The sequence below is a fragment of the Pongo abelii genome, chromosome 2, assembly GCF_028885655.2.
Source record: "Pongo abelii isolate AG06213 chromosome 2, NHGRI_mPonAbe1-v2.0_pri, whole genome shotgun sequence".
NCBI lineage: Eukaryota > Metazoa > Chordata > Mammalia > Primates > Hominidae > Pongo > Pongo abelii.
The window spans coordinates 62,732,701-62,746,401 of record NC_085928.1 but is presented as its reverse complement, the minus strand read 5'-3'; the positions used below and the strand labels follow the sequence as shown (position 1 = coordinate 62,746,401).

The following is a 13,701-nucleotide window of genomic DNA, read 5'->3' as shown; positions in this document are numbered from 1 at the left end:
TATAATTATCTGTAGCTAAGAGAAGTAACTTTTTCATACAGTGAGAATTGACTAATGCAAAGATTAAAATGTCCTGGGACCTGGACACAATTAATATTACATATTATAGAAAGGGAAGTGATTTATTATAAACGGAACGAAAACATATGACTTCTTTGTCTTAAATTAACATTAATAGAAAGGAATGAATATCATTTTTTTTTCTTTGAGAAAGGTCAATTTACATTTGCACCTATTTCTGTACTCTGAATCTGGGAAATGACTATTCTATAAGATTAAGATTCATAATTAATTTCTAACCCTGTTATATTGTTGCAAGATCATTGGGGTGTCATTTTTCCGGTTGGAAACCTCTGTGGCTGGTGGCGCTGTTGCCCTAGTTTTGCTTGAGCCTACTGGGCTTGTTTTACCTGCTCAGCCTGGCAGTCTGCACTCAGCTCACACTACCAGCCTGGGTCCCATACCTGCCAAGGGTGATTCAGGTGTGGAACAGCAAAGGGTGTGTGAATGAATGTGGGGTCTAGCCACTGAGCACAGTCAGATGTGCCAGCTACCGCAGTGGGACAGGCAGCTCCAGGTGCTGGCATGAGATGCCAGGAACTGCAGAGCCCCAAAGAGAGAGTCACCGCCCTGGCTTGAGAAGCTTCCAGGTCTGAGATTTCTGAAGGGCCGCAGTTCTTCTTTACTCTTCAGCGGCAGTGTGTCGAGCAAGGGGCATGTTTCAGCCCTGTTTGTGTTACAGCTCTTTTAGCCCCACCGTTTGACAGGTCCAGAGTTCTTGTCCTACCACCATGAAGAATGAGATATGGAGACAAATGGGGAGTATAAGTAAGATGAATAGGAGCTTTATTGAGTAATAGAACAGCTAAGTCTCCTGCAGGAGGCAGCTCCTTTCCACAGCCATGCAGCCACAGTGTCCAGATGAGTGTTCAGCTCCTAGCAGAGAGGAGGCCCTGGAGTGGACTGTTCCTCTCTGCAGCTAGTTGTTCTGACGTCTGTTCTGCTCTGTCTGAGCCCTGGGGTTTTATGGGCCTCAGATGGGAGGAAGTGTGTGCTGATTGGTCTGTGGGTGGCCATGGGTGGCCCGGAAAAGGCACCACATGCACTTACTCCAGTCTGCATGACTGGCAGCCTGGCTGCCAGCCTTCAGGCCCTCCCTGGCCTGAAGGTGGGGCCTCACTGGGGACTGCCCCCTTCCACCCAGGAGCTTGTCTGTCTCCTGCTGCCATCTATGGTGCCCAGGCTGCTCATGCAAAGGGGCATCTGTAGGCCAGCACAGGGCTGTCCTTAGTCTCCCTTGGCCTGCCTCACATGCTTGTTGGCACCCAAAGTCCAGAGGGGCTCGAGGCAGCAGGGGCCTTGTATCTCAGCATTGTCCCAAGTGTGTGCATCCCTGGCCAGGCTGCAACAGTGCCCAGGCTTGGCCCCACATTGCTCCAAGATTGGAGTAGATGCTGGCAGTGGGGAGAAGTCAGACAGTGGAAGCAGGTACTCCCAAGCCTGCAAGGGCAGGAGGGGTCTTCCTGAGACCCCAAGGGTGCAGGGATGCATGGATGCGCAGCCGTGGTTTGGGCGGCTGCAGCTGTGCCTGGGAGGATGGGGCTCCTGCCTGCTCTGTGGAGCATGCTGTCCCGACCATTGCCTTCCTGCTGCAGCCAGCATGATGGCAGTGGCTGCTTCAAACTGCTTGCCACTGCCATCAATATGACAGCCTGAAAGAAAAGCACACTTTTTATAAAACTGTCTGCAAGAATGAATGCAACACTTATTTTTATAGGAGATAATCTATTAAAATTTTTTGTGGAAACTGGTGCTTATGAGAATACAAAAGTTAAAATGCAAATAGATTATTAAAATTATGAAATTATTAAATATTGTGCAATTGTTTTCCAATGAATATGCTAAAACTATAATCACTAATAAGTTAAGGTCAAAATGAGAAGAAAAAAAGTATGGATTTGCTGTGTTCCACTTTATACTTCAAGCATAGAGTCTTTTTGGCACTAGACTAGGCTCACTCCTGATGGAAGTAGGTATTTTATTCACAGATTTTAATTTATGTTGAAAAAGTATAGTATAATGTAGTCATTAGAAATAGAAATTATACAATATGCCATATGTTAATCTGAAATTATAACTGCCAGGTGTCTAAAACATGGTAGTTATTTCCAAAAGTATTTTTCACAGTTTATTTTCAAATTTGCATTCCTCTTTTATTGTGTGTACTTAGTATAAAAAATGTCATTCTCATGCAAGGCTCTTATAAATGAAGCGTGGTACAAACTTATTTGTCTTTTCTGATAAAAAAATATATTTTTGACATAAAAATACACATGTACAAAAACAAGAGAAAAATAATACTGAAAAATACATTCTTATCAGGCCTATGTGTATATCTAATATATATTTCAAAATATTTAAAACATATGTGTGTTTATATATGGTTTTATAACTAAGTTTGGAATCTAAACTCTATCAAAAATAATTTTATATCTTATTTTTTGCTTCAATAATGTTTTATTGAGTGTAATATTTAATGCTACAGAGCTTTGTTCATAAGCTTTTGGTAACCAACCATTATTGTTGAATACTCTCTATTAAAATCAATAAACAACTCTGATTATTTTAGTCTATCCATTATAATTATTTTTAATACAAATTTCTAATACCTAAGTTAAATAACAAAGACATATTATAGATATTGATATGTATTTTTATATTGCCCTCAGAAACTCAGTTAAAACTCTGAGAAGCAATTGTTAACTAGGTATCAAAGCCTTAATATTTTTTATCCTCTTATTATATACTTCTAGTCCTTTAAATCTGGCCAAAGGAAAAACTCAAAAATGTATACAATGCTGTAAGCCTAAAATATCAGTGTCATTTTTTATTTTGAAATATTAGAAACCATGTATATACTTTAAATTGTCATAATGCTTAAGTAAATTCTAGTAGAGTAGTTTTATGAGATGTTATGTAGCTATTATTATGACAAAGAATCTATAATAACATGAATAATATAGATGATATAGCCTTCAATAAAAATAATTACTTATAGCATGTTAACATATTTTAAAGAAACAATACGAGGATACTAGAATATACACCAAAATAACCCTAGGCATTTTTGAGTGGTAGGAGCAGGGGCCACCTTTTCTTTTTCCTGCATTTTCTTCTTATTTAAAAATAAGCATATGTTGATACATCAATAAAATATATAATTTTACTTTAAAACATTAATCATGTATGTCTACCATTCCCCAGATTGAATCCTTTGACTCCCAAGTTATTTACTTAATAGCAAAATAAGATTCTAACCATTGACATTTACAATGGAAAATCATAAATATGTTCTCCTGATAATTTCCCTTAAAATTTAAGAGAATTCATATATGAACACATCCCAGAATATGTTTTCTTCCTTTCTATCATAAATGCTACATAGCTGTAATTGGCTACTGATATTTAAAAGGGGTAGATATCCTTATCATTTACAGAGTAGGCAAGAAAAGCTACTTATAATTTGGAAAAGTACTTTCTAAACTAGCCTGAGGAACTCTAAGGAAGACAGTTTTTATAAAGATTTATGGATTCTTAGGCGTGCCAAATAACTGCCAAAAACTGTGCAGTTTATGTATATATAAATAGTGTAATTGCAAATTCAATGAAGGGACCAGTGTAAGAGTCATAGTAATATGAATAAAGAAATGAATGAAAATTTTGAGAAAAATTAACATTATTGTTGCTTTGTTTTTCAGTAGGTAACAATACCTACATTCAACGCATTCAATTAATGAATGATAGAATTACAGTTATTACTATTTAGACGTCTATTATTTATATTAAATATTAAATTGTGATGAGGTTTTATAGTAAAAAATTATCAAAATATAGCAGACATATGTTTCTATAAAACAGTTCAAATCAAATCTTAAACAAATGAAGGCTGAAATTGTAATTAAATCTCAATAACCTCTCCGATGAGACAGAATTTAAATGTTAAAAGCACATAGAAGTCTTATTGTATAGTTACTGTTTTTGAGATTTATTGTTGTTGTTTACTTTCTGCCTTCATGTCTTCTCTATTTTCTTCTCATACTGGCTTGCAGCTAGCAGGAGATACTCTCTTCTAATGATGTCATTTACCCCTGACTCTTGCTGTGCCTGTAGATTTTACAATCTAAGTCAATTCCACTCACAGTAGGGACCATTGGTAAAGTACTTCAGTTCAGAACAGCAAATTGGTTAAACTCTCATTTTGGGTGTCCAAGGGATGCCCAGGGGCAACTGACTTCCAAACATCCAAACAAAAGATTTCTAGTCTTAGTAAGACAAATATATACTATATAAGCTTAGCTGAGATACAGTAATGCTTATAATCTGTAGTCTCAAATATATTCACATCTTGCTTACCTGACCATTTTTATTGTTAATTATAATTCAAAAAAGTTTTACAAAAATGTAAACTTCCTATTCTCAAAGAAGCTAAATTACAGGCATATCATAAAATATAAGGTGTCATATTGTAGAAATTTCAAACTTGTGGCTTTGCCAATAGCATTCACATAGTCAAATCAGGTATAAGCTGGCTTATTTCTAAATGAAGCTAAGAAGTAAACTTAATCTAAATTCTTGGACAAAAAGAACTTTTCAGATTTCAGCCAACTTCTTTCTCCTTCCTAATTTACTTATAAACAGAGTCCCCAGTAGAGACTGTCTGTTTATAAGTAAATTAATTTTATCAGCCTCTGAAGTCAGACTCCGGTTTTAGGGAAAACTTGCAGGTGATTGTAGTGGACATGTATCAGTCTTTTTGGATATCCCATTTGAACTGCTATCCTATGCTTGGGAAATTCCAAACGGAATGATGTCAGTGACATGCATATCCTTTCCCAGCGTCACTTACGGGCAGAACATAGATGCCTGACCTGGGCTCTGTCAAACACAGCAAGCATGTGCCTAGATTTGGAACTAGGAGATAGTGAGGGAAAGAAAGGGAGCTACCACTGAGTCTCAATGGAGACAGAAGCAGTTGTGGTTAATTCAGATTCCCAGGACAGTCGTGGCAGCAGTGTTGGTGGTAGATCCAGTATCTGGGGTTAGCTTTTAGAGCTTCAGCATTCAGTGATCATTAGCAGCAATAGCTGTGATGCTGTCTTGTTGCAGGACGGGCCTGGGGTTCAGTTTCAAGCTAGAGAACCCTCAGGCCAGTTCTCCAGCCCTTTCTGAGATTTCGTAACTATTCAATATCCTTTTCATGAATTGCCTTTCTGCTTATAGAACTCACAATGATTTCTCTTGCCTGTGACTAGTAACTCTAGTAAGTTGTCTAAATCAAAAAGACTGTGATTGAAGATGAAGGAATGCATAGAAATGGCAACAGTGATTGGCCTTCAGGTAGGCTTGATGATTCAGTCATATGGTTGTTCCCCATTTGTGAGGTGTGAGGCACTAGGTGGTATAAAGAACCTCTGGCTTCAGTCAAAAGATAATTGAATTGAGTCATACATAAGATTAAATTAAGGCAGCTTTTGCAATGAACTTGTGTTTGGGGAGAAAATGCTTATACAGAAATTGGCAAATATATAAACTATTGTGAAGACTTCATTTCATTGCTTAAACACTAATCTATTCACTTAGTTCTCCTTTTACATTCAAGCCAGAAACTGTGTTTTTATATTTTTCTTTACCTTCAGTTGTAGCTCTTCAGATAGCAAGTTTACTGTTATACTACTTGACAAGTTATATACAAAAATGAGTAAGTATATTAAAAACATTTAAAGGTGTTATCATTAAAATTATAATGAAATTATTTGACTAGATATAAATAAACTATAATCATGGGGAGAATAGAAAGTTGTACATCAGAAACCAGTATTTTTTTGATCATTGCTTTTACAGAACACTATTTCAAGTAAGAGCTAGCATAGTTTATGTAGAGCATGGGCCAGAAATGGAGATACCTAAACGAGTTGCTAAAAATGATAATTGTATGAATTGTGCTGTGTGTAAGACAATAGGAGATGGTGATGGCAGTGACATATTGGTTAATGCATAATTTTCTTAAAGAATTTTAATTTAATTTTAAAACTTAGACATAATGAATACACACACACACACACCACTGTGAGTATTAGAAAACTTATCTGTAGGCTTAATTTTATCTATAAAACAGACCTTCATATAATTTCTCATTTAGAGTTGGTTTCAGGAAATATAATCCTTCCTCCTCTGTTTCCTTCTTTCTGAAGGTCTTTGTTGGCTTTTCAGTTCTATAACTCGAAGGACAATATATACACCTCTGTAACTCAATGAGTTAAAAGTCTGTTTATCTACTACCCATTGCAGACAAGTCTGTTATTTTGATTAGACACTATTATTAAACACACAATTCTAAATTTGATTGATAAATTTAGAAGGCTAGTGAGTGAATATTCCTTGATTCCTGTTACATTTAAGGCAAAGATTATCTGATAGTATAAAGACCTTTTCATTAATGCTTTAAGAAAATATATGATTTTTCTTTATTGTAGTACACAATTAAGGGTATCCATCACCCAAATAAAGTAAAAGATTGTATATTGTCATTAGGGAATATGGTGAATTATTAATGTATTTTTCTCAGTTATCTATGTGTTAAGCAAAGCTTATAATATGTTACAAGGTTGCATCCATTTTGGATGTGTGGATAATTTCTTATTCACATAAAATAAGTCAGGAGAATGCAGAAAATATGCTGATGGATGTGTTTTTAATGTTCATGTTACTGAATGTTAATAAAATTATTTGATCTGGAGGTCAAAAACATTTTTTTTTTATTTCCAAAACTTTCTAGAGCTGTCTGCACTTTTCATTTGGAAAAAGAAACTGTGTATGGAAAATATTTAGCTGTTTGGGAAAAACAATTGCTACATAATACATCAGTTGCCACACAACTGTCATATAATACAATGAAGTGGTTACCAAAACAACATGGTTTAATTTTATTTGTTTGTTTTATGCACATAAATATTTTCCACATGAATAATGTCAAAATGTCTTCTGATTCAAATTGAAATTCACAAACACCATTTCTTTCTTCTCCAAACAAATTTTAACATGTAAGATTTACTTAGAAGTTCTTGCTGAGACATAAAAGTTAAGGTGAAGCCTATTAAATCATTTGCTCAGGTAAGATAACTTATCACAATTCACAGCACTGCATCTACAATATTCTCTCCTACGAATAATGTTTTTTCAAAGATTTGTGAACTTTAATGTATTAGTGTAGCATAAAAAGGAGTTAAAGAGTTCTAGTGTTTGGGAAGGCAACTGAGAAAATTGCAAGCTCTCAACATAAAACTTTAAGAAACCACCTACAGGTGCTTTGAAAAGTTTTTTGTCCTTTTTTTTCAGAAGTAACTGCTGCCAACATATATGTTGAGATTTTTTTGAAATGGTTAGCTCTTAGTGGAGTTACAAAGAGTTGATCACAATCCCCTATCTTTTCCTCAAACATCAACTGCCACCTTTACTTGTATTTCAAAAGTGTGGTGATCATTTGTGAATCATATAATTTTCAAGACCAACATCATAGGTTTGGTAACATGAGAACCATACTCTAGCAAATCAAAGTGCAACAAATGTAAGTATCAATAACATATCTCAATGATTTTAAGATCAACTTGTTGATTTTGTTAATTTCTAGCCCAATTTTGAAGTTAAATGATTCCTCATCCCTTGAAAAAATAGAAATGTACTCATAAACACCTTTTATTATATCTTTGTCTTCTGTCAGTTGTTTTTGTATATTGTGAAATGAAACTAACCCAGTGGCCAAGGTGAATGAGAGAAGGGTGGTCACACCCACTTTGTTCCCAGAGAGGGCAGCTTCAGAGGGAACATCTTGTTTGCACCTCTGAGCTAAGATGGTTCCTGTAACTGGAGCTCAAGCTCTGGTGGGAAAACTCCTTCCACCAGAAGGAGTTTTTTAGCTGCCTGAAAGGGGCAGCTAAAAAAACTTCTGGTTTGAGCTTGGAAACTACCCAATCAGAACTTAACTATATTCAACCAATTAGGACCGAGCAAGTTGGAATTCTTCATATGCATATGTGGACCTCATTGAGGGCTGAGGCAGAGACTTTCCCTATTCATTAAGCCAGTCCTGCTCTTTTTTATCTGGAGCTTACTTCATATTTGTTTCAAAGGTGTCTCCCCAATCTGAATATTGTTTTTTGTTTTTGTTTTAAAAACAAAACTCTCCTGTGTTTTTCCTCTGAAGACCTCATTGGCTTTTGTTAACAATATCAGGTATTTCTTTGATTGCAACATCATTGGGATCTAAAGAGTTTATGTAGAATATATTTCCATTCATTTGAGAATATTGGATATGAATACTTCTAAAGGTAAAAAAAAGAGCTAGAGCTTTTTTTTGTTGCTGGTTTTGTGTTGTTTTTACAGATTCAGGGAGTACATATGCAGGTTTGTTACATAGATATATTGTGCAACGGTGAAGTTTGGGCTTTTAGTGTGCTGGTCACCAGAATAGTGAACATTGTACCCAATAGGTAGTTTTTCACCTTCTCTCAGTCTCCCCCTCTTGGAATACCAAACATCTGTTATTTTCCTGCCTAGGGCTGTTTTTAAAATTTGTGGAAGAAAACGCTCACAGTTATCTTTAAAATGAACCTTTGGATTGTTTCACATTCAATTGGTATGGAAAATATCCTCTGCATCAAGAAGCATAATAAAGGTGATATTTGCAAATAAAAAACAAAAGTAGAATTTTTTTAAGCTACAGTAGATTTACAACATCAAAACTTTAATATACGTAGTCTCTACTGTTCCTGTGCAAGGTAACTTTTTGGATTTGATGTAAGAATTTTAAACTCCCGTGTTTTTCCATATGTAAACATTAAAACAAGATCATAATATCATCTCTTATTAAAAATTTGCCTGCTGGTCTTTTAAGTACACAACTTATTCACACATATAAATTGATAATATATTAAATGAGAAATGTAATTAATATTTGCTCATTTTTCTTCTTTGAGAATTTTGTGAATAAATGTTCATTTATCTAGTGGCAAATGCACCCTAAAGTTGTATAATTCGCACCCTTTCTGGATGACTTTAATAAGATGTAATCTATTTTTCATTTTCTTTCCTCTCTTTGCTCCAAGTGCACTTCTATAGGTACTAAATTTTTATTTATGTACATATTTGATTATTCATATATAAACATCTGTCAACTCAATAAAACTCATTGCAGTGTACTCATTACTTTAAAGAGAAAACTGGGCTCATTGCAGTGAAACTAAATGTAAAAACCATCAATACAAATTTTTAAAAATAACAGATCAGAAGTTTGGTCCTTAATTGATTGGACCCAAATACCATCTGAGAAAAGCGTATTCTTTTACTCTCTCAAAAGTCTTTAAAATGTGTTGTCAATATGTTTTGAAATGTCTGTGTTTGTGTATATATACTTTTAAAATGTTCTAAACATAAAAACTTAAGCAAATTATTATACTTGAAACAGCTACAGTATTAAGATTGATTTTTCTTATCTGAGTACAAAGTTCAGTTTTTCCCTAAATAGGTGCATCCTCTTACAAAATCAATACAAATAGCAATTTAATCTGTAATACTGAGGATAAAAGTTCTGAAAAATATGGGAACATCAATCATAAATTAATACATCATAAAATTGATAGCACAGTGTATTCTACAGAATTATGCAGTGTATTTTCATATATATACGTGAGATATGGGATATTTTGGAAACAGGTAACACAGAATGGTGGAATTATTTTTTCTGAATTTTATCATATGTATAATATTTTTCTCATTTACTCCCCAGAAAGCCCCATCCCTTTTAAGGTTGGCACCCTCCTCCTAGTATAAAAACTCTTTTACTTGTTTACTTTGTTCCAAGAGTACCCTCCCCATAATGGCCAATAACTTCAGAAGAGAGGTGGCCTACGCTGAAATCACAGTCTCAGGCAAAACTGAAGATAAGGGAAAGCCACTCCTTCCTGCAGAGGGATACAGCACAAGGCTCAAGTCTGGCTTTATCCAAAGATGTCACTTGAATTTTAACTAGAAAGCTTTTATGGCCTTTCCAGCTGATATGGTTTGGTTATGTCCCCACCCAAAACTCATCTTGAATTGTAATAATACCCACGTGTCAATGATGGGACCAGGTTGAGATAATTGAATCATAAGGGCAGTTTCCCCCATGCTGTTCTCGTGATAGTGAGTGAGTTCTCATGAGATTTGATGGTTTTATAAGGGGCTTCCTCCTTCGCTTGGCTCCCATTCTGTCTCTTGCTGACGTGTGAGGAAGTACTGTTTGCTTCCCCTTCCACCAGGAGTACTGTTTGCTTCCCCTTCCACCAGGAGTACTGTTTGCTTCCCCTTCCACCAGGAGTACTGTTTGCTTCCCCTTCCACCAGGAGTACTGTTTGCTTCCCCTTCCACCAGGAGTACTGTTTGCTTCCCCTTCCACCAGGAGTACTGTTTGCTTCCCCTTCCACCATGATTGTAAGTTTCTCGAGGCCTCCCCAACCATGCAAAACTCTGAGTCAGTTAAACCTCTTTTCTTTATAAATTATCCAGTCTCGGGTATGTCTTTATCAGCAGCATGAGAACAGACTAATAAACCAACCCAGTAATTGCTCTCTCCGTGGCCAAAGGTATAATGTGAAGATAAGTCCAAAGGGTCACTGGTTAAAGACCTGTGAGCTTAAGTCTCCCATAAGACCTGATATATGGCCAGCAGTAATTCTATTAAGGTTTGGGTTTTTTTTGTTTGTTTGTTTGTTTTTTGTGGTGGGGAGGAATTTTGTTGTTGTTGTTGTTGTTGTTTTTGATAGAAGGCAGGTTTTTTTGTTTGTTTGTTTGTTTGTTTGTTTCCATCAGAAGCCCATGGGCAATTAATGGCCATCTTGAGTAGGTACAAAGTTCCAAAAAGCATGGTGGCTTCCTTGTCTTGTTCCAGTTCTCAAGGAGAATGCTTCCAGTTTTTTCCCATTCACTATGAAGTTGACTGTGGGTTTATAATAGATGGCTCTTATTGTGAGGTACGTTCCCTTGCTGGCTAGTCTGTTGAGAGTTTTTACTATGAAGGGATGTATGATTTTAATTCTGTTTATTTGATGAATCACATTTATTGATTTACAAATGGTGAAACAATCTTGCATCCCAGGAAAGAAGTCTGATTGATCATGGGGAGTTAAGTTTGATGTGATATTGGATTTGGTTTGCTGTTATTTTGTTGAGGGCTTTTGTGTCTATATTCATCAGAGATATTGGCTTGTAGCTTTCCTTTTTGGATTGCACCTTTGCTGGATTTGGTATAGTATTGGAAGTGCTAGCCATCCTATCAGGAAAGAGGAATAAAAGATATCCAAATAGGAAAAGAAGTCAAACTATCTCTCTTTGTGGATGACATAATTGATATAATTTTATACCTACAAAACCTTAAGGACTTACAAAAAGGCTCCTGGAACGAACTGGTACATGACTTTAGTAAAGTTTGTGCATATAAAATCAATGTCCAAAGATTAGTAGCATTTTTATATGCCAATAACATTCAAGCTGAAAACAAAATCAAGAGAAAAATCCCGTTTATAACAGCCACAAAAAATTAAAACACAAGAATATATATCACCAAGGAGGTGAATGATATCTACAAGAAGAAGTGCAAATCACTACTAAAAGAAATTATAGATGACACAAACAAGTGGATAAACAGTCCTTTCCCATGGAGTGGAAAATTCAATATTGTTAAAATGGTCATACTGCCAAAAGAAACTTCCAGATTCAATGTTATTTCTATCAAACTACCAACGACATTTTTTACAGAACTGGAGAAAACTATTCTAAAATTCATATGAAACTAAAAAAGAGCCCATATAGCCAGAGCAACTCTAAGCAAAGACAGCAAAACCAGAAGCATCACATTACCTGACTTCAAACTACACTATAAGGCAACAGTAACCAAACAGCATGGTACTGGTACAAAGAGAGACACATATACCAGTGAAACAGAATAGAGAACCCAGGAATAAAGCTACACACCTACAGCCATCTGATCTTTGAAAAAGTTGACAAAAATAAGGAGTGGGAAAAGAATTCCCTATTCTATTAATAGTGCTGGGATAACTGGCTAGCCGTGTGCAGAAGAATGAAACTGGACCCATATCTTACACCATATACAAACATTAACTCGAGATGGATTAAAGATTTAAATGTAAGACCTCAAACTGTAAGAGTCCTGAAGAAAACCTAGGAAATACTCTTCCTGACATTAGCTTTGGGAAATAATTTATGATTAAGTCTTCAAAAGGAATTGCAACAAAACAAAAATTGACCAGTGGAACCTAATTAAACCAATGAGCCTCTGCACTGCAAAAGAAACCATCAACAGAGTAAACAGACAGCCTACCAAAGGAGAGAAAATATTTCAAACTATTTATCCAACAAAGGTCTAATATCCAGAAACCATAAGAAACTTAAACAATTAAACAAGAAAAAAAATAATCCCATTAAAAATGGGCATAGGACATGAAAAGATATTTTTCCAAAGCAGACATACATGCTACCAAAACAATGTGTGAAAAATGATCCATATCACTCACATCACTAATCATCAGAGAAATGCAATTCAAAAACCACAATGAGATACCATCTCATACTGGTCAGAAGAGCTGTGATTAAAAAGTCAAAAAACAACAAATACTGGCAGAGAAAGGGAAATGCTTATACACTTTAGGTAGGAAAGTAAACTAGTTCAGCCACTGTGGAAAGTACTTTGGAAATTCTCAATGAACTTAAAACAGAACTACTATTTTACCTGGCAATACCATTGCAGGATATATATACAAAAGAAAACAGATCATTTTTTCTTTTCCCCAAGATTGTGGATTGGAAGCAGTGTTAGCATGCCTGTCCCACTTGGAAGGAAAGAATAATGTGTAGAGATTCACACTGTGAACTTTTTTCTAAGAAACAATGCAGGAACTTAATAGGAAAACCAAAAGAATCCACAGACCCTTTGAAAGAAGGAGCATGGGGAAGCCTACTCCATGAGACCAGTGAAAAACTCTAAGTTCCTAGAGTGTGAGAGGCATAGAGACTTCTTCCAGAATACACATTCCCACGGGGAACCTGAAAATACATGCCATGAGAGAAGGCTTTAACCTCAGCCAGAGCTGGAATTGATGTAGAGAGTGGTGAGAAATATAAAAGTAGAAGTAGCTATGGGAAATGGCTTGCAGGCATTCCCAGGCTCCAGCACGGGCCAAGGGAAGCCATTCCTGATTATATCTCACTGGCTACCTGGCCTTATAGGCAGATGGGGAGGGACATGGCCTGTAAGCCATGCTATCTCTGGAGGGAAAGCTTATGGCCTGGGGCAGGTCTGAGTTCTGTATGCAGACTGCCTGGATCTTAACCTGGTGCTATTAGCAAAGCACTGAGGGAATGAGAGTTGCCTTGACAACTGTATAGGATTTGGGTAAGGCTTACTGCTGCCTGCTATCCCCTACTCCCTTTGCAAACTCTACTGTGCAGCAGAGGCAGTTATTTCCTCTCTGGAATATTAACCTAGTGGCCTGAGAAGTATCCCCGGACTCTCACAGGGGCTGTAGCTTGCCCCTTTCAAGGAGATTTCAAAATGAAGACCCACCTAAACTTGCCCCCATCTAGCTTTGCCTC

General features: G+C 36.1%; 1 long non-coding RNA gene across 2 annotated transcripts in view; it reads right to left on the bottom strand.

Annotated features, from left to right (window-relative positions):
- The window catches only part of LOC129058515 (uncharacterized), a 158,075-nt gene that overhangs the window by 48,380 nt on the left and 95,994 nt on the right, over positions 1-13,701 (bottom strand). Inside the window, exon 5 of one of the 2 annotated variants that reach the window (XR_010139158.1) lies at positions 4,026-4,164. The exons of the other annotated variant lie outside the window; for it this stretch is intronic. This is a non-coding gene — a long non-coding RNA (uncharacterized LOC129058515). Of the gene's footprint in view, positions 1-4,025; positions 4,165-13,701 lie in introns of those variants that run through there. 2 annotated transcript variants of the gene reach the window in all.